We start from the raw sequence: 20,296 nt of genomic DNA on the forward strand, positions 1-20,296 counted from the left end.
TTTAACTTCCATGTTGTAAACAAATGGATGTGATTAACCCATTCCTTCCCTGTCACTCAGTTAATTTCACATGCCAACACAGACACAAGATATGTAAAATACTTAATTGTAAAGTTTCCCCAATATTTTTTGACGCACCATAAATCATTTTCTTTATCTATCTTGTTGTAGGCCTTTTGACTTTAAGTGTGAAGGAGATACATATATATATATATATATATATATACACATAAATCCAGCCTTTGTCTAGAAGAGACGCAAGCTTTCAATCGCCTAGCACTTGAACATACCTAGGCTTTTCTGAAGGGACTGCGGTACATTTATTTTTCACAATTAAGCCTATTTTGTTAAGACTGGAGTCTTTGCATATTTTATACAAATTTGGCTTTCAATGAATAAAAGTAATAACTCTTTACGTTCTTTGAGTGATTCGTGATTCTATTTTCTTTGCAACTCTGTCTTAATTTTACAAAAAAAGCTGTAAATCAGCCTAATCTTGTAGGAAAGTTCTCTAGAATGAGGAAAAGGATAGCTAATTGTTCTTTTATATGACCCTAACTAGGTAGGAAACATTATCACATTGTTTACCCCTGCTTACTCTCTAATTGTTTGAAATGCTGGGAAATAAAGTAGAGGCACTGAAGGTGTGTCTTTGCTGTCTTCACTGACTGCTTTGCTCTACGGTCATATCTCACGCTAGTCCTTGGATTCATTGCCGTCTTTGAGGAGAGGCTCCGGGCTGCCCCCATAACCTGGCTCTGACAGTCACTAAATGTCTAACTTCAAGCACACTACTTAACCTCCATGTGCCTCAGTTCCTTTATCTATTACAAAAAAAGAAAAAGGTAAACAATAGCACCTCTCTCTAAGGGTTGTTTGGAAGATGAAAATTGAATTAATACATGCAAAGGACCAGAAGTACCAACGTCTAATACACAGGAAAGTCCTCAGAATTTTTAAAATTTATTTTATTTAACAAATTTATTTATGAGCACTAAGTTGCATTGGTGAAGCTAAAATGAATTTCATATGCAAATTCATCCCTGAAGTCACATGCCATCTAAACAGACAAGTTAAAAGGGTTTTTTAACATGTGATGGTCAGTGCTCAGTTAAAGGTTTATACACGCTACTATGGGAGTTAGGAGGAAAAGCACTTACTCAACCTGGAGCGGGGTGGTCAAGAAGTTTTCAAAGAAGATGTTGCACCTAAACTGAGTGGGAAGAAGAAAAAGCTAGGCACGGAAGGTAAAAGAGAGAATGGGAAGGGCACAGGCTCGAACTTACAGGCATGAGAAACAGTGGCTCTTGGGAAGCGGCCAACATCAACACTGCTGGATGCTGCGGTCCTTGTAACGCTGTGAGACCAGCCAACACTGACTTGATCCAGGTCGAGAACAGACTTGCCTCTATGCCAGGAGGTTTGGACTTGTAAGAGAATCATTAAAGGATTTCAAGAGGGGTGACTTCAAAAGATTCCTGTTTAGCATAAGATATATCTCTGGCAGGTGTGCAGCAGGTGAATTAAAGGAGTAATGCTGGTAAGGAATATACAATCAAGGGAATAGTGCCAAAATCATAATTTAGTTTATAATAGAAACATTCATAGTGTTGCTTTACTTCTGATGTCAGGGGAAATCCTCATGCTATAACATTAACTTAAAAAGACCGGATATAAACTCTATACTCTACGGTGAGAAACATTTAAAAAGTACTTTCCAGTACTTTAAAATGTTAATTGTGGGAGGATGTAGGTGAATTTTGTCTTGTTTTATTTTCCTTTATTTTACACATTGTCCTCAGCAAGCATGCATTTATAAGTTTTGTTATCAGAAAAAATACAATTTTAAGTATTTTAAATCAATGCAGTTGAGTTAAATTCTGGTGAGTTTTTCTTCCTTTCTGGGACAGTAAAAAACTATGCTGACCTACTTTTTAATTACGTAAAGTTTGTTAAATATAAAATACGTTGCTCTTCCATTTTGTACAATATCTTATGCAAAGACATTTTATTGACTAGCAGGACACTTGTGCAGTTTCACTTGTGAATTATATTTGGATTTAGACAATTATTTTTGTTATTCAAGGTTAGATTTTTCTCCCTATTCTAACTACACTCAGAAAAATAGAGAAAATCAAGAAACGTTAACACACACACACGAACAGTAACCTTTCAAATCTTTTTTCTTAGAACAATAAATTTATGCTTGTAAGCCTGTACTTTACTATTCTGAGGCAATTTTGATTTAACATGATTTTCTATTTTCACAATTATAGTAATGAAAGTAAACCATAGATTGAAATAATATATTTTTAAAAGTTGTTTAGTTAATTAAGATGCAATGAGTTCTGCTATTATGAAGTTTAAAGATAAAGGAAAACTTTACAAAAAATATATTACAAAGTATAATGCTTGTAATGGACCAAAGTGTTTTTCTATTACCTCGATGTCATGCCCTTCACCAGTATGCTAATCAATATCATAGTATGTTGATTTGACCCAACTTCTATAATTAAAGAATATCTACATATTTATTATTATTTTCAAAATTCACTTACCAGAAAATTATCCCTTCTTGTTCTAGGATATCCTTCAATAAAAAATAGACAATGGCCATGATAATAAAAAATTTAGTGTTTGCCCTTAATTTCGACAATGATTAAGAATAAAGCATGTTGAGGATGCAGAGGTCATTAGGTAATTACATCTAGGCTGACATGGCATCAGTGTTAGAGGCTTAAAAAAATCTCAACCAGTGAGACTTATTAGAAATCTAAATTTCTAATTTAGATTAATTCAATGGCCATTAAGAATTTATAAATTAAGATATCAACAATTTCCTTGGGCAAATCCTTACCCGTTAGTAAAGACAATTTTAAGCATTAGTATGAAATTAAAATATTATTGAGATGAGTAGCAAGAATTATCATTAAAATGCCAGAAGAGTTCCTAATATCTCATTTGAAATGTAGATTTTATTTTTAATTTTGACTTAAACAGTTTGGCTTTATAGAGAGCTCTTCTTGATTAGCATAAGGAACTATTCCAGAATAGATAATTCTTTGACTATTGTAAGAGGATGATATTTAGAGCTGTATTTATTAGCTTATCTTATCTGTTAAACATTTATGAGCTGGTTCTTTATCGTCCAAAATGGCAAGGGAGCAAGAAAGATGAGCTGGAAAAAAGATACTCTGAGACCTTGTGAACACTGAAGAAATATGATTGTGGGTACAGAGTCTGTCTCAGGATGCCTTAAATATGTCAGAGCACTCTCTCTTCAGACCCACTCAAGAGCTTGGTGAAGGAATAGGGGGAAAATTAAAGGTATCCAATGAGGCATAAACTGTAGTATGTGAGCAAAAATGGAAAACTTGTCTCAATCATCCGTGGCCTTAATTTCTCAGAATTGCCATTTCAGGAAATGAACATTTCTATTAGAAGAAAAAAGATGTCTTAAAAGATCATCATGTTTCAATATTATGACAGCCAGTCAAGAGACTGGGTTTTGTGTGTGTATGTATAGCAGCATGTTCTTTGCCCTAGAGAAATTGGAAGATTTTCCTTGTAATTACCAACAAGAAATAGCAGTGTCTGAATAATATTCCTAAATATGAGAAAGAAATATTGCATGTTATTGAATTATTCTTTTGCTCTGTGGATGGATCATTCAGTCCCATAACTTTATATGCCATCTCGATGCCAATATATCTCATCCTTATAGACCTCCTGAACTGCAGACTCATGGAGACAAATGACTAATGTTTTGGATGCCTAAAGTGTATCTCAAAATAAACTTATCAATAAATGTACTCTTGATAGCCCCTTCCCCAAACTGATTCCTTTCCCAATGTTCCCCATCTTTGCAAAATATACTTTCATCCATCTGCTTCCTCAAGCTAAATCATTTGGGCCGTCATTGATTCCACTTTCTTCCACACTTCACATCTAATCCATCACCAGTTAAAATATATTCCATAGCCAACTACTTCTCACTATTCCCACTGGTACCTCCTAGCTGAAGCATGAATTTCTGCCTTGTAATATCCTCTTAACTGGTATCTTTGCTCCACACTTGCTGACTACAGACTCGTCTCCCTTCCTTTTCTCAAAAGAAATAATCTGTATGAGACCCCTGTGCAAAACCTTCCCATGTCTCACATCACATGTATATAAATACAAAATAAAAATATAAAGAGTAAAATACAAAGTCTTTCCATGACCCACAGGCATTGCACAATTTGGTCCTGTTACTCTGCTGATTTTATCTCCAACCACTTCTTTTGCTCACTATGCCTCAACCACACCAGAACTCTGGAAGCTTCTTAAACAGACCAAGCAAATTCTGCCCCAGGACCTGTGCATTTGCTGGCCTCTCTGCCTGGTACACTCTTCCAACATGTGTCCACATTCATGATTGCTTCAGGTCACTTCACTCTCTGCCAGATATCACCTCATCATGGAGGCCTCCCTTACCACCCTCTGTAACATCTATTCATACACCACAGTTCACTCTTTCCTTATTTTTCTTATGTGTACTTTTTTTTATTTGTTTGCTATCTTATTTTCTGTCTCTCTCCATTAGAATATAATCTCATTAAAATGCAACAGTTTTTTTCTCATTCCTCTATACCCAGGGCTTGGAATGCTGTCTGGCAGAGAGGAGCTGCTCAATAAAAATGTGTGGAACGAGTGAACAATATTTCAGAGAAAGCTGAATGATCAAATATTTCATTCCTTTTAAGTTTTTGTAGCTCTTCCATACGAAAAAGATAAAAATATTGTTAGGGTTAAACACTTTTTCCTTTGCAACCTCAAAATAGCTTCTCCTAATGTGCTAGCTAATGAAGAATTTAAAACACCCTTCTATGTTCTCCTGACATATTTTTTTATCATTAAATTCATTATAAAAAGTATGGAATTATTACAGTACTTAAAAAATTATATTAAAAATTATTTTTATTTCCCCAGTTTCTTTTCATGATTTTCACTATCTTTCCAGCACTATCATTTACCTAGTTCCAGAAAGTATATAAAGATAGGTTAGAAGCATATACAACATAAACTAAAGGTAGGTGAGAAGGAGAGAAAAGTTTATAGGCATTAGATGTAGCCAAGCAGTCTAATAAAATATGTTTAAAAAAATAATCTGCTACCAGTGGAACAGAAATTTGGCTCTAAGCTTTCTAACAGCCAAAGTGAAAAGGGGGAAACTAGTCAGTTATGCAAATTACCATTTTATAAGATTGAAAGAGAGCAATTTCTCAGGACAATCATAGCTATTTCTGATACTGAGCTTTTTCAGGAATTTCCTTCAAGATCCTCAAAGGGATGGTACTAGCAATGCAGCAAATGATGAGATCAACAAACTGCTTCTTGGAAAGTCTATGGTCACACATACGCACCATTTAGTTTAAAAGCATCCCTTATAAGGAGGGTGACAGGGAACAGCCTTGTTGGAGACGAGAATGGCGTGGGAATATAGCTCTCTTCTTGTCTGCCCAAATCCTCAAGTAGATGTTAGAGTATCTGAAGAAAGGGCAGGATTTCATCGGCTCTAAATCATTCACCGCAAGTATAAATAGCTGACAGATATTGGTTCAGGATGAACTTGAAAGGATGGTTCTGGAGTGCTTACAGTGCCATTTTTCATGCTGGCAGTTTAACCTGAACCCAGGGGCATGAACAAGCAGGCAGGAAGCAAAGTGGTAGGATTAATAAAGTCAAGAAGTTTAACAAGAACACTTGCCATCGCACCTTTTCTCAAAGATCACTGCTGGATGTTTCTTCAGAAGTGGTCACAATTCTCTTAGAAAATTATTTTGTATTCATATTAAATTGTAGAAAAGATAGTGTATCTAAATTCATTCTTTTGGGCAAGAATGGTGTCTGCTTCACCATTGAGGTCATTATTGCCAAAATAATAAAATAACTCATTGTCATATAGAATAATTTGTTTTTATTTCTATTTTATATAGCTGATGTGGGAATTATGAGTGTAAATGATTACATATCCCACCCATGTGAAAGGGACATATTTTTATGAATCAAGGTCCAAAAGAAAGGTGGATGCAATATATCCATACCTTACTCAAATGGAAATTTACAATATTTTCCCAGGAGAGCATGGCTACTGATTCTGGCTTTCCCAGTAATATTAGAGTATAAGTTCTCCAGGAGCATTCATAAATTATTGAGCTCATGTAACTTACCCACATCCAATTTTTGACCATGAAGTCATGAGCCACGGAAAGAACAAAAAAAAATTATTCTTCAAAAATAATAATTAACGTGGCTATATCCTCCAGTATTATTTAAGAAAAAAATATTGTATGTTAAATATTGATGTTGTGATCTTAATTCCTCACGATACTTCTAAGATTAGAGGTTAATTTCGAGCGTTTACAAATTTTATTAATTAACATTTTTGATTCTAAGTTACCTATGTTGGAAATATAATTTTCTAAAAATTTTCAATACAAAAGACATTATTTTCCCCCCAAAATCTGATCATTATTTTTGTGTATAGTAGTGCTTTACAAACTTTAGTATAAACAATACAATTTCTTGAAATGTTGATTTTGATACTCAGAGCTACCCAAACCTCAACATTCTGATTCAGGTGATTTGAACAGGAACTATCTGATATACTTTGAGAAATACTGGCCTACAGAAAAAATGAAGTGGGATAGATAGAATGAGATCACTGCCATAACCCATGTCTTTCGTTTTTGAACAATAGATTTCAATGACGTGAAATTTCTTCTGCAAATTTAGAATACTTTTCTGTTTCTCAATTAACTTTCCCAGAATGCAAGAACCCCAGCAGGGTTAATAAACACATCTCCAGAAGAAAATATTATGATTTTATTGGTATTTACTTTGCATGTCAACATAATGTATATGGTATAGTAATGCATCAGTACAGTAAGAATGAATTTAATTTATACATAAATCTTTCTGAATATTTTGTGGATACTTGCTCAAAATCATTTTTATTGATATGGTGTAAGCCTGTTGGATATAACTCTATTAGAGGGAATTTCTTACTTTTCACCACCCATAGGAAAGAAACAGTAAACATGCTTTAATAGCCTTTAAATACAACCTGAGGACTGTGTGTAAACTATGGGGAATATTTTATTTTTTAATCAGGTAACAATCACTCTTTCAGAATTAGTACCTTTCTTCTAGATTTCCTTGAAAGTTCAACAATCACAGTACTGGCCTAAATTCAAGTTTTGTAATTTGCTTATGTTAAAGCTGAGGTAGCAGGAAATTGAGATGGGGAGTACTTGAATTTCCAGTCCATGCTTTCTTTCATTTTTTTTTTCTTCTTCTTTTTATTTTTGGTGAGGATGAGAGGCCATGAGCTAACATCTATTGCCAATGTTCCTCTTTTTCTGCTTGAGGAAGATCTGCCCTGAGCTAACACCTGTGCTAATCTTCCTCCATTTTTTGTATGTGGGATGCTGCCACAGTGTGGCTTGATGAACAGTGTGTAGGTATGCACCCAGGATCTGACCCTATAAACCCTGGGCTGCTGAGGTGGAGTGCAGGAACTTAACCACTACACCTTTGGGCCAGCCTTCTCCAATCTATGCTTTTAATCACTATCTTTTGAAAGGCCACAGTAACTGCTTGTTTCCCTTTAGTGTTTTGTTAAGTTCTCTTTCACTCCTAGCATCGCCAGGCAGAGAATAGGTAACGTGGACTCAAGACAGTGGCAAGCAGAGATAGGGGCATTTTTTATGTCTGCTCCTGTATTTCCTCCTTTACTACAGATGTTGATGTGATCTTTATTTTCTCTTACAATATTAAACTGGCACTATCCTAATGAAATTTTAAAATGAAGAACAAATTGAATACTACAGCATACTCCTTAGCAAAAGTTCTAGAGAAGAACCCTGAAAGAAGATCCTCTAGAGAATTGGTAAGATCCCTGAAGGCGAATGTCCTCGCTAACCTCGCCCTGTCCTCGGGGCTTCTCCAGCATCATGAACAGGCAGTTTGCTCTGTGGCCTCTCTGCTGAGTCTGCTGAGAACAGAACCACAAAACTGTCAGATCCATGGGAGGGAACCTCAAAAGACTGGTCAATGCCATGAGGGGGCCAGTGAATCAGTCCTACTTGAATTTGTTTTTATTTCTTCATGGTTCACTATTTTCCCCCCACTGACACCAGGTAGGATGCAATGAGGTTCATAAGAAGTCTAATTAGAAGTCAAAATAAATATGGGGGCTGGCCCTGTGGCCGAGTGGTTAAGTTCACGTACTCTGCTTCCTGCGGCCCAGGGTTCAGATCCTGGGCGTGGACATGGCACCGCTCGTTAGGCCATGCTGAGGTGGCATCCCACATGCCACAACTAGAAGGACCCACAACTAAAATACACACCTATGTACCGGGGGCTTTGGGGAGAAAAAAAAAAATAAAGATTGGCAACAGTTGTTAGCATAGGTGCCAATAAAAAAAAATAAAAAAGAAGTTAAGATAAATATACCAGATATTAAATTCAGTTGTCTTTGATAATCATCAACTTGTTAACAGTCAAAATGTACAAAGAATTACAGCCCTCTTTTCATGATTGAAATTAAAAGTTAAAAAAGTTGTTTTTCTTGGGTAGGGACAAACTCCTAACAGATTTCTTCCTGTTTTTTTTTTTTTTTTTTACACAGAAAACACTTCATTAAAGAGACTAAATGGAGTAGTATAAAGCCTGTGTCTTTTTCTAAACATAAGTTCATTTTAAACTACTTCATTGATTGTTCATCAGAGTCTATTATTTTTATCATTGTCATTGACATTAAAAGTCAGTGGATAGTGTAATATTACTACCTGTTTTTTGTGGTCTAATAATATAGTGATTCTAGAAGTAATGAACTGGGGTTGTTCATTAAAGAGAACAGGAGGAGAAAGAAAAAGAAGGGGGAAGGGAGGAGGAGGAAAAAGGAGGATGGGAAGGGGAGGGGAGGGGAAGGGAAAGAAAAGAAGGAGGGAGGAGAGAAAGAGACAGATAGAAAGAGAGACAGAAGGAAGGAAAGAAGAAAGGAAAAAAGTAGGATAAAAAAACACATGGATCCAAAATTGCAGTATTCCCATATATTACAGTTTTACAATCAGGTTGAAAAGGCTGATCTTTAGAATCCCGAGATTGTTCGTTGTGCAAAGACAGCCTAGAAAGAAAGGACAGCACATGCTGTTGGTTTCTTAGATCTCATTCGTGAGCAATAGACTAACGAGATTATTCCTGTGCTCCTTGAGATGTGGACAGTTTTTTGAAGGTTCTAGCAAACTCATGGTCTGATGAGAGAAAAACTATCCTTTTCAAGGAACGTCCTGATGGAATAGCTTGAATACTAAGAAATAAGAATATTAGCTTTCTCTCTAGACCCAACTATCCCATGCCTCACCCACCTAGGTGCCTGGCCGTGGGATCCACAAACACCTGCGAGGTGTAGCCACAGGCCCTCAGCCAGACTCCTTCTCTCCTGTTACTCTTACCCCCTCTTTTATTGTTTGTTCTTTCCACACTATTTTCTTTATATGCCTCCAGCTGATAGCTCATTAGCTTCCCCACAGCATGAACACCCTTCTCCTCCAATGATACTCAGAATTCTACACACTCTGTCCAGCGCAAATGTCGCATCGCCTTTGTAGACTTTTCTGATTCTTTCAGGAAGTGAAATCCCCTCCCCTCCCACACACACTTTCCTGTATTTCCATGCTTTCTTTTGACAGCTCTCAAGCCTCATCCAGACATTCTGTTGTATATTTATCTCTCCCACCAGTCTGAGAACTGAACCCTTGTATTCTTATGTCTCTGGCACACTAATAATATTTAATGGTTGTTTATTGAATGAATCGAGGAGCCTACAGCTTTGAGGTGAGCATGGAATTCTGAAAGGTATATATATATATCTGCATTACATAAACGTATTCAACCCTGGAAGTTGATGGAGTACAGTTATTGCTGTTAAAATCACTCTCCCTCAAGAAGACAGGTTTTTATTTTCCAAGTTATATTACTATTTTGGCAGTAGTCTGACTTGAGGAGACAGGGTAATGTACTGCTAAAGGAGTGGGGGTTTTGGAAGCCTGAGTTCTAATTGCAGCTCTGCTGCTCTCTAGCTGCGTAATGCTTGACTCATGAGTTCACTTCTCTGGATAGTTTTCTCATTCAGAAAAAGGGGATAATAATAGCATCCAATTCATATGGTTGTTAGGAAGATTATATATGTTAGTACATACAAAGCATTTAGAAGAGTAATTATAGGAAACACTGAATAAGTACTAGTTATTATAAACGGAACAAAGAGACCTTTAGCACATCAAAAGCAATGGGTGTCAACACTTGAGTGGGTATTGAAGATAGCTTGGCTATCAAAAGAGTTTTATAAATTTTGCCCTCAGATCTCAGATTTAGATTGTGTTTCTTAGGAAATGATTACTAGGTATCCTTTTCTGATTTTAGGCAGATATTGATCTAACGAGTTTGGTTAGGTAAAATGAAATACTACTTTAAGTCAAATTTGCATAAACATTAAAAAACCTTTAGGTATATGTTGTTCCCAAAAAAAATGTAAAATTATCCATGTGTGCCAAAACAAACAAGCAAATAAACAATTGTCAAATATACTCAATTGCTCTCATTTGCACAGTAATATTTGAAGTCTTTGGCTAATGATCACTTCTAAAGCTCACAAAAGTATCTATCCAGGGATACACAGCGGTTAACAAGCAAACGTTTTAGCAATTTCTATGCCATGTGTATCCTCCCTGCACCCTTCAGCCCAATATAAATGTTGCTGGACTCATGGACCTAATGTGGATGGATCATCGGCGGTGTGAGGATGGCGAATGGAATTGGGGAAGGGAGATAGTTGGTGAACACATAAATCAACAAGACTGCTCCAGAGAGTGGTAAATACCGTGGAAAAATACGACAGATAAGTGACAGAGAGTGACAAGGAAAGGTCAGGCAACCACTCTTGGAGGTAACTTTTGACCAGAGGCATGAAAGGTAGAAGAAATCAGGCTTACAAAAAAAGCAGCTCCTTCCAAGCAAAGTGACGCAGCACAAAAGCCCTCAGGGGCAAACAATCCTGGCATATTTGAAGGAATTTACGGAAATAAGCATGGAGTGTAGTCAGTGAAGGTCAGAGTGGAACTTGATCCATGTAGAGAAGCCAGGAGAGGGCCAGGTCGTGGACCAGAGTTTGAATTTTATTCTAAGATTAAATGAGAAGCCATTGGAGGAGCTTTAAGAATGGCCCTCACATGCTTTATCTTGCATTTAATACCATTCTGATCGCTCTGGGGAAGATGCACTCTATGTAGCCAGAATGGCAGCATCTCTCTAGGGCAGAGACAATGGGGCCATTGTTTAGCAGGCTCACTGTGGAGATGGAGAGAAAAGCACTAATTGGGATATATTTTGAAAGTAGAGTTGACAGTAAATACTGATGGATTTATTCATTCAACAGATATATAATAGGACCTACTAGGGACACAAACTTGTAAAAGGAATGTCTCCTGATGCTACTGGGGTTTTCCCGCTCTCTAGGTCATTTCTAAACCGATAGTAATTAAGCCAGTGAGTCCTTACACTGTAAGTCACTATCACTGTGCTTGCTTATACATGGGCTTCTTTTTAAAAATCGAAATCACTAAAGACTCAAGGGTCATTATGAGGTATAGCATATATTTTTTTAAGATGCATTCAGCAAAAGACGGGATAAAAGCTGCTTCCGATTTGAGGCAATGTGACGTGTTTAACTTTCTTTTTTATTTCTCTAAATAGCTCGTAATTCCTAAACTCTTTGTGTTTATGAGCATAACATCTCAGCCCATGTAGAAAGCTCTGCCTATATAGATTTGATTGCTCGAGCAAGTTGTTTAAGCGAACTACAGAATGGACTTCTGAAAAGAAATTGCAGGAGGATGGCAATTTTCAAGTCACATCTTTTATTCACATTTGATTTCAGTGTGTACCTGTGTGTGAAAGAGAATTTAAGTGGATATAATAACAGCTTCAAGAAGGAGCAAAATTCCGCTACTTACACTTTATGCTGTGAATGGCATTATTGAATACCCTAAATTGTGTTAAAAGTGACAACTATAAATCAGACAAACACTTCATGCTTGGAATTTTATCTTCTACATTGCTTAAGCTAGTAATTTTCATACAGTGCTGGAGGAGGCGGGCAGTCGTCATGAACTCCATTTCCAAGAACATGACCTTTTCTTTACTTCTACATTTCTCGGTTCCTTCTCTGGCTCTAGCTCCTGTTCTCACAGAGAGGTAACTGAACACTGACTGTTCTGTTAGGTGTGAAGTTCAATGGAGGCAGAGCTAAAGGATCAATGCTTAGAGACATGAGGAGGATCCTTTCCCCTTGTGAAAAGTAATGAAATCCCGCCCAGAGTTTTCTATTTGGTTTGGGGTGTTGTGTTTTCTTATTATCATTTAGTTCAACTCATTCATATAAATTATCTATAATTGTGTAACAGTTGGGAAGGTCTTCCATTTTTCATATCATTAATTTTTATGTACATTATGTACTAAACACAGAGATTGCTATAATTCCGTTTATCCATCATTTGAGCAAAATTCCCACAACAGTCAGTGCTATTAGATATTAACAAAGTATGGACTCAGTGTTTCCAGAAAACCTCTCTATTAACAACAACAAAAAAAGACTTTAAAATCAGCAACACTAACAACAGAAACCTTTGACAAAAATATCTGAGGCACTTTGGCAGACAACAAAACCAAATTACAAAAGCAGTCTTAACGGACCAAGCAAGGGCTGCGTTTGATGGCTCAATTTGTTTCACTGGAATAAAGAATAATGAAAGAAATTTTATCATTTAAGAATAGCTCAGAAAGCACAATAGAGTGTCACAACCAAGAACATTTTCAAAAGCAAAAGACATAATGAACTAAAAACCTTTGTAACAGAGAACGTCTTTATGATGGATGTGTTCTGGCAAGGTGCAGCAACCAAGCAAAATGCACCCCGTCAACAAGCCCAGAGTTTATGGGCGGCGAACACATCTCAAATACCATTTGGTAATAAAGATGATATACACTTCTACTTTTTCAAATAAGAATTATATTCAAATTATTTATATTTTCTCTGAAAATTCAAAGCACTTGCTTTGTGTCCCATCTCATACTATCTGTGTAAAACAGTACGGGAACTAACATTATTTTCCCCATTTTACAGACAGGGAAATTCCGAAGCAGAGCGAAATCATATGACTTTTTCTTCAGTATTTAGTAAGCTAGGAAAAAGAAAATAAAACAAGGTATTCCGAGCTTTGCTTACTAGATTATACAGTTATGTTCCTGTCGCCCATCTGATTTTAAAAGAGGAAGGATGGCTTCCCAGTTTTCCTTTCTTCCCATCCTCAACTCCTCTTTCTTCCTTTTCCTTCCATGTGTCCCCTCTCCTCTCCTGTCTCCCCCCACCTCCCCTATTTGTCCCTTCTTTTCCTTTCCTTGCCCTTTTTTCTTTGACACAGCTTTAACAACTCCTGTGAGGCAGCATGTGGTGGACACACGCAGTTCTCACGCTATAATTGTCACGTATTGATTTATTCAGCAAATATCTGTTGAGCCAACACTGCATGCCTGGGGTGCAGAAAGCATGGGTGAGGAAGATAATACTCACTAAACATAAAGGTGCCACTGTGGGCAGTATTGTGCACGTGGTTCCACGTGTACGTACAGCAGTGAGAGCTGACCTAAACCTGCGAGGGGGCCCAGGTGAGGAAGAGAAAGTAGAGGTAAGATCTGAGGGAAAATAGTGAGGTTAAGGTAGGAGTAGTAGGGATGGAGAAGTGTTATAGGCAGAAGGGGGTACATATTAAGGCCCTCTGATACAGAATAGACCCAGAATAATAGTATTCAGACTGTCAACGTCATACAAAAACCTTCATGATATTCCTCTTATCCACTCTTACAACTTTATCTTCATCTTGTGCTCCTCTGAAACCCACACATTTACAGTTCCCAAACTTGTTATGATCATTTTATCATCTATAACTCTGTACATCTCTTCCCCCCAAATGGAAAGCCTCCTACTGCAAACTCTGACTCCAGATCCCCAGCAGCTACCCCTTTGTCTAATGAATCCCTATTGTTGCTCAACTCCATGCAAATATCAACTCCTCTGGACAGCATTCTCATGCATTCCTTCACTGAGTTATACACACGCATGAACATACACACAATAGAATCTTTATATAGTGACTCCTCAAGAAGATCTCCTTGAAAAAAATCAAATAAATGAAGAAATAAAATGATTGAGATACACGTAGTGGGGTTTGCACTCTAAGAATAGATAGCATTGAACAATTCTTTATAAATTAAGCACCAGATTTCCAATTATTTTTAACAATAATTTTTACATTTAAGATTAGATAAATCTCAAAGAAAAATTTAACAAATAGATATAAACTCAAACTGACTTTAGTGAAAGAACCCTTTTGGACATCTGCAGATAAGACTGGATGGATGGAAATTATACAACTGTTTCTTTTTAATTCCTCAATAGATGCAAGCAAGTTTACATAAAACTTGCTTTACATAAAAACTCCTTATCATATCAGCATATAAGCCACTAATGGAAAAATTGAGATGAAAATAATCTGGCTTTCTGAAATACAAAAATATGAAAATATCAACATGTTTTAGAAAAGAGTTCATATTTTTATTTTCACACTATCTAACTCTGAGGAGTTGCCAGGGGAAAATGAAGTAGGAATAAACAAAGTGAAATAAAGTAAAATGATCCAAAATAGTCATTCTGCTTCACTGTACATTAAAATAAAGAAATAAATATTAAGGAAAAGACACAAGACGTATTGAAATATTTGGATGTTACGTAATTAGTGGGAGAGATTATAAAATCAAGAATTTTGAACTCCACAGTGGGGTGAAAATTCACAAACAAAAAAACTCCATATATTTTCAGTTTGTTTTTTCTTTTTGAGGAAGATTAGCCCTGAGGTAACTGCTGCCAATCTTCCTCTTTTTGCTGAGGAAGACTGGCCCTGAGCTAACATCCATGCCCATCCTCCTCTACTTTTTTTTTATATGTGGGACACCTACCACAGCATGGCTTGCCAAGCAGTGCCATGTCCGCACCTGGGATCCGAACTAGCGAACCCCAGGCTGCCGAAGTAGAACGTGCAAACTTAACTGCCGTGCCACTGGGCCAGCCTTGTTTTCAGTTTTAATTTTGTGGACTCTCACAAAACCCACCATCTTTCCTACTATCCCACCATATGTCTAAGTCATATGAACACTGACACAGAAAAGGTTTTTTTTCTTTTTATCATGAATTCACTGATATTGCTTTCAAACTATCCCTAAGTGTCAAGAGCATTATGCATCTAAGATTTATAAATTACAGACCTCAAAATAGAAACAGAAATAAAGGTTTCTCTATTGACTAACATCCATTTAAATAGGACATTGTATTTTTTTGCTGTTGAAAATTCATTTATGCTAAAGAGCTATTCCATCACCTTTCATAACGTGTTTTGGGAAAACTAAATTATCCAGTTACACTAGATGAAATAGACATCCCCAAGAAAACATTGCTACTTTAATTTATTTTTCTAGGGAAACAAAATTGAAAAAATACAATGCCATTTTATGGACTTTTCATGGTCTAGAAATACATAAGAATGTAAATTGTCTTCCATCAGGAACTGGAGCAACCATTGCATTAGAAAGATGCGTGTCTACACAGTAATAGCAATCGCTCTCTTATTTGACAAGAAGACAGAGTTCAGGTTTAGGACACAAAAATGTTCTGTTCTTTTGTGGTGGCACACTTTACATTCTGAACTACTAATTTCCAAGTAAATCCTACTGTGGAAAATTAAACAAAACCTCCACTCCCCCAAAATAAGGAAAAAGCAAAGTTTCTCCACATCCTCCAGATCCTTGTACTGACTCTGATCCTGGTTTTCAGTGTTAACAGAAGAATAATATCATACATATTATGAGGCCATGGATCTTCGCTGACTCCAGCTTTTACGAAGTCCCTGCTGTGCATGGAAAGCTCTGCACAAGTGGTGATTCACGGCCGTTTGTAAAGGTTAGTCCTGCAAATCTTTAAGAAAAGTTACAAAAAAAAAGAAAAACAGATAAAGGAAAAAAAGAGGCGACTGCAGGTCTTTCAGTGAGTGGAAATAGAATTTTCCACAATCTATATCCTCCACAGGGGTCCATTCTTCCCACAGTTGGTGGCTGTCCTCCCAGGCTCGAAGCCCCAGCGCTCCCAATAACACTAATTGCTTCAAAGTCCCTGCCCAGATAAGAAGCAGATTTCGCTATCATAGGGCAGTTAGAAGTTAATTTATTTTTTTAACATAAACACTGCTGGGACACATATAAAAACTCCTATGACCCTACATTAGAAATATCAAAGCATTACTTTACAAAGACGTATATTTTGATGTAATATGTAATTTCTTTGTTCTACCTGAAATCTCATCTGATTGTGATAATTTTCTATGAAGCACGGCATTTATAGAAAATCAAGATCAAAATCGTCAAAGAATACTTGGATACCCTGCTATCAGTAATCAGTAATTCTTTATAATCTGCTCTCCAACAGATGTGGGGTGGTTCTTGCATTTTATTTGGTTGTGTTGCACATAAAATGTTTCTATGAATTATCTTACGTATCTGGTTCTATATTACTTCAGCTTTAAAAAGAAAAAGTTCAGTTCCAGTTATCTCATGTCGATGTTTTCCTATGCCTTACAGCTGCCTTTTCTCTAATCTGTCTGAAGAGCCAGCACTAATCCATAATGTACTGCACCTGCTAGTAGATTCCACGACCTCGGAGATTGATAAACACGAAGCAGGAAAGCTCATTAACCAGACTGGGTGTATGAAAGTTCAGCAGACAGCACATGGAGAAGTATATCATTGCAGTTCCATTATACTCTACTGTCAATTTCAAGTACACTGCTCTTTCAGGTGCATATTTTTTACTCACCTGAATTTGCAATTGGCCAACAGAACAGGCAAGGGTTAGTGAGTCTAGACACTGCTCTGAACTTTGGAAAACATAGCAGATTTCCTGGATCCAGCACTGCTATTTTAAAGCATTCTAGAATCTGAGCATTTTTAAAGGTATCTGTCAAAACGTAGAAAATTCTGTTTTCATAATATTCTTTGTATAGCACAAAATTAAAATGAGTTAGAAAAAAAATAAATCCAGTAAGGCATATATATTTCAAGCTTTTATAGTTACTGGTGACACCATCTGATAAGACTCCAGACTTCCTTTACTATTGTCAGCTGCTGCATATTTTATAGGGTACTGTCTCGACTTGAATGATGGTGGGTTACCTAGTATAAGCTGTTTCACCTCATACATGATTAAATTATATTTCTTCCTGTCTGAACAAAGATTATATTGAAAATACAGGAAGGATTTGGCACCAGGGAAATACATGTTAGTATTTGACAAGTGTGGAACAGTGTAGGAAAATATCAGTACGTGATGAGGTCATGATAGAATCTAAGAAAAATAAGAGGAAGTTCACTGAATGTTAAGTGGACAGATGCCCAGCTATTCTTTTGAAATGCCATTCAAATGGCCCTCATATCATTTAATTTTCAATTGTTAGATTCATGTGGGCAAAACAAGTTGGTATCCAAACAAATCAAGAAACCTTATTCCTTGCAGTTTGCTGAATCAAAAGACCTAATACGAAACAGTAACAGGAGTTCATATGTGAGTCAAAACGTAAAAATGTATTTTAATTTGCATTTTCTGTTTTATGCTAGATTAGAAAATAATGACATTTTAAAATGCGTAAAACTATGAAAACAGGATACCAGCTAGAATAAAAATAAAAATTAAAAAACTGTTGAAAATGCACGAATGAAAAATAACAGAGACTTCTGAGCACAGAGGAATACAGTTCTATTCCAGAACAGGGCAACACAAAGTAATGTGAATCCCTAAATTGCAAGCTGGACAAGGAGAGAAACTACGCTGTCTTGGTGTGGTTCATGCCTTTTGACAGCAGATCAGAGAAGTTATAAAGCAGAAAAAAAATATGCGGAACTTTTCAAGGTTGTTTAATGCAGTCCCTTTCCTTAAGGCAGATGAACTCCCAAGGCAGTAAGAAAGAACTGTATAGTTGTTGGTTCTATTTTACAGTATTCCAGAGAGGGAGGGTCCAGGATATTCCCTCATATACTTTTTCCAGCTTTTGTTAGCCTCGTAGGATGCTTATGAACAAATAAATCCAGAAACTACCAATCAATTCAGAATGGTTCTGCTAAATTTGGCAATAATATTTCTTTTAGTATACTGATGACGGAAAAAAATTTTTCTTCTCTACTTCCCTCAATACATCTTCTCTCAATACATTCTTTTTTCTCTCATGCATGTTGATAAGTTACCTTTTCCCCTTTTCTTCTGACCTTATAGTCATAGAATATAACCAAATTCATAATGCTGGTTTGTAATATTTCAAATTAAACCTACTTTACATTTGTTTATGTTTTACAATGAAAGATACCCCATGACTTAACTGGATGAGAGTAGAATCTCAGACTTTTAGCATCAGATGAGATATTAAAAGTAATAGATTTCACATTCCTTTAAAATTTAGGTTTGGATAACTTCAGTGATTAGGAACTTAACATGTCATGATGCACCCATGCATTTTCCTGGCAGATTTAACCTATCCTCACATAGTGTTTATCCTTATATAATGCTGGAATTTTACCACTATCTTATTTTAAGGCAATTTTGGGGCTATTCATTATTCTCTGTTAAATTTCATCTTGCTAGATTTGGTTTATCATTCCAATATGCTAAGAAAAACTGGACTTATTATCTTCGGGTGTATTTACTATCACTGCCGGCTTTATGTCATGCTGTCTATATCCTTATTCATCCGTTCATCAGCATACTAAAAAGCCAATACTAAGGACAGAAATCTATAGATCATTTACAAATCCACAGAGAAAATCACCATACAAGAGAGATGTCATAATATACAAAGTCTATAGCATTTCTATGATGTGAAAGAATAGATCACTAATGAAAAAACAAAATAAAATTGGATTGGCCTTTAATCCTTAGAGCTTATACTAACATTAGTGATCACTTATCCTACTTATAAGTCCTCACAAACATCACTTTCGATGTTTGAAGCCAGTTGTAACAGCAGGGAGAGGAAGTGGTCCTCTCTCTGGATGATGTCATGGATGTTGAATGATTCCCACTGAAAACATTTCCCCAAAGGACTTTGATATCTAAAATGATGCAATTATCGATCTTTCCTTTGGAAACTGGCTCTCAGAATACAAACACAAGTGCTCAAGATAGAAATACTACATGCTAAATAGTCTTCCATCTTATTTAAAGGACCAACTAACCATAAGTCTCTGAATGATGCTGTATGAGGGGTACAGAATTCAAAAATTTTAAAAGCAGTTATAAATCCATCTCCTTAATGACAAGCAGGCATGGACCTCCAGGTAAGAAACAGCAGTGACACAGATCTGAGGGCAGAAGTTATAGGGGAGGCGACCATCAGTCCTGATGCTTACCCACTTCCCCTGAGGAGGTGACCAGAGCAAATGTGGGGTCAGATGTGTAGCCCCAGAATGGAAACGGTGTGAGGAAGTGGCCCTTGCCCCTGTGGAGATCAGAGTCTCAATTGGCAAGGGAAGGGACAAAGAGAAAGGTTTCCCACATTTGTTTTCATCTCCCACATGCACACCTCAAATTCCAAGAATTATTTTTAGAATATCCTTGGCATTTTTCAGTGTCAATGAGTTTGAATTATATCCAAAAAGATGGAATAGCTCAGATTTATCTCCTTAAGGAATACCTTTGAGGCACATTGAAGATTGTCTAGTTCATCGAGCTTGTTTTACAGAAGAGCAGCAAGTTCTGAGAAACAGTTTCTTGCTAAAGATTGTAGAGCATTCAAGCTGTTCCCTAACTTAGGGCCATCCAACACAACAGGCCTTCTGGGTTTGTTTTCTTTTGTTTTTAATAGCCATGTAGTTTGAGGGGAAGGTCTTTTTGATTACTCATATTTGGTTAAAGCACTTTTCTCCATACTTCCCTACCCCTCCAACCTAATTTATAAGTTTCATTTTTACACAATGTAGGTTTTTATTTAATCAAGAATTTAAAATACCAGACATAACTTATCTAAATAATTCATTTTAGGCATACCTGGAGTTTCACCAGAGACAACTGAGCTATAGTTTTCTTTAAAGCATGAATCATTTT

General features: G+C 36.5%; 1 protein-coding gene across 1 annotated transcript in view; it reads right to left on the reverse strand.

The window, feature by feature from the left end:
• Positions 1 to 20,296, reverse strand: part of NDST4 (N-deacetylase and N-sulfotransferase 4) — a 223,467-nt gene that overhangs the window by 67,769 nt on the left and 135,402 nt on the right. The gene's annotated exons all lie outside the window — the stretch shown is intronic.

This window comes from Equus quagga, chromosome 3 (assembly GCF_021613505.1).
Source record: "Equus quagga isolate Etosha38 chromosome 3, UCLA_HA_Equagga_1.0, whole genome shotgun sequence".
Taxonomy (NCBI): Eukaryota; Metazoa; Chordata; class Mammalia; order Perissodactyla; family Equidae; genus Equus; species Equus quagga.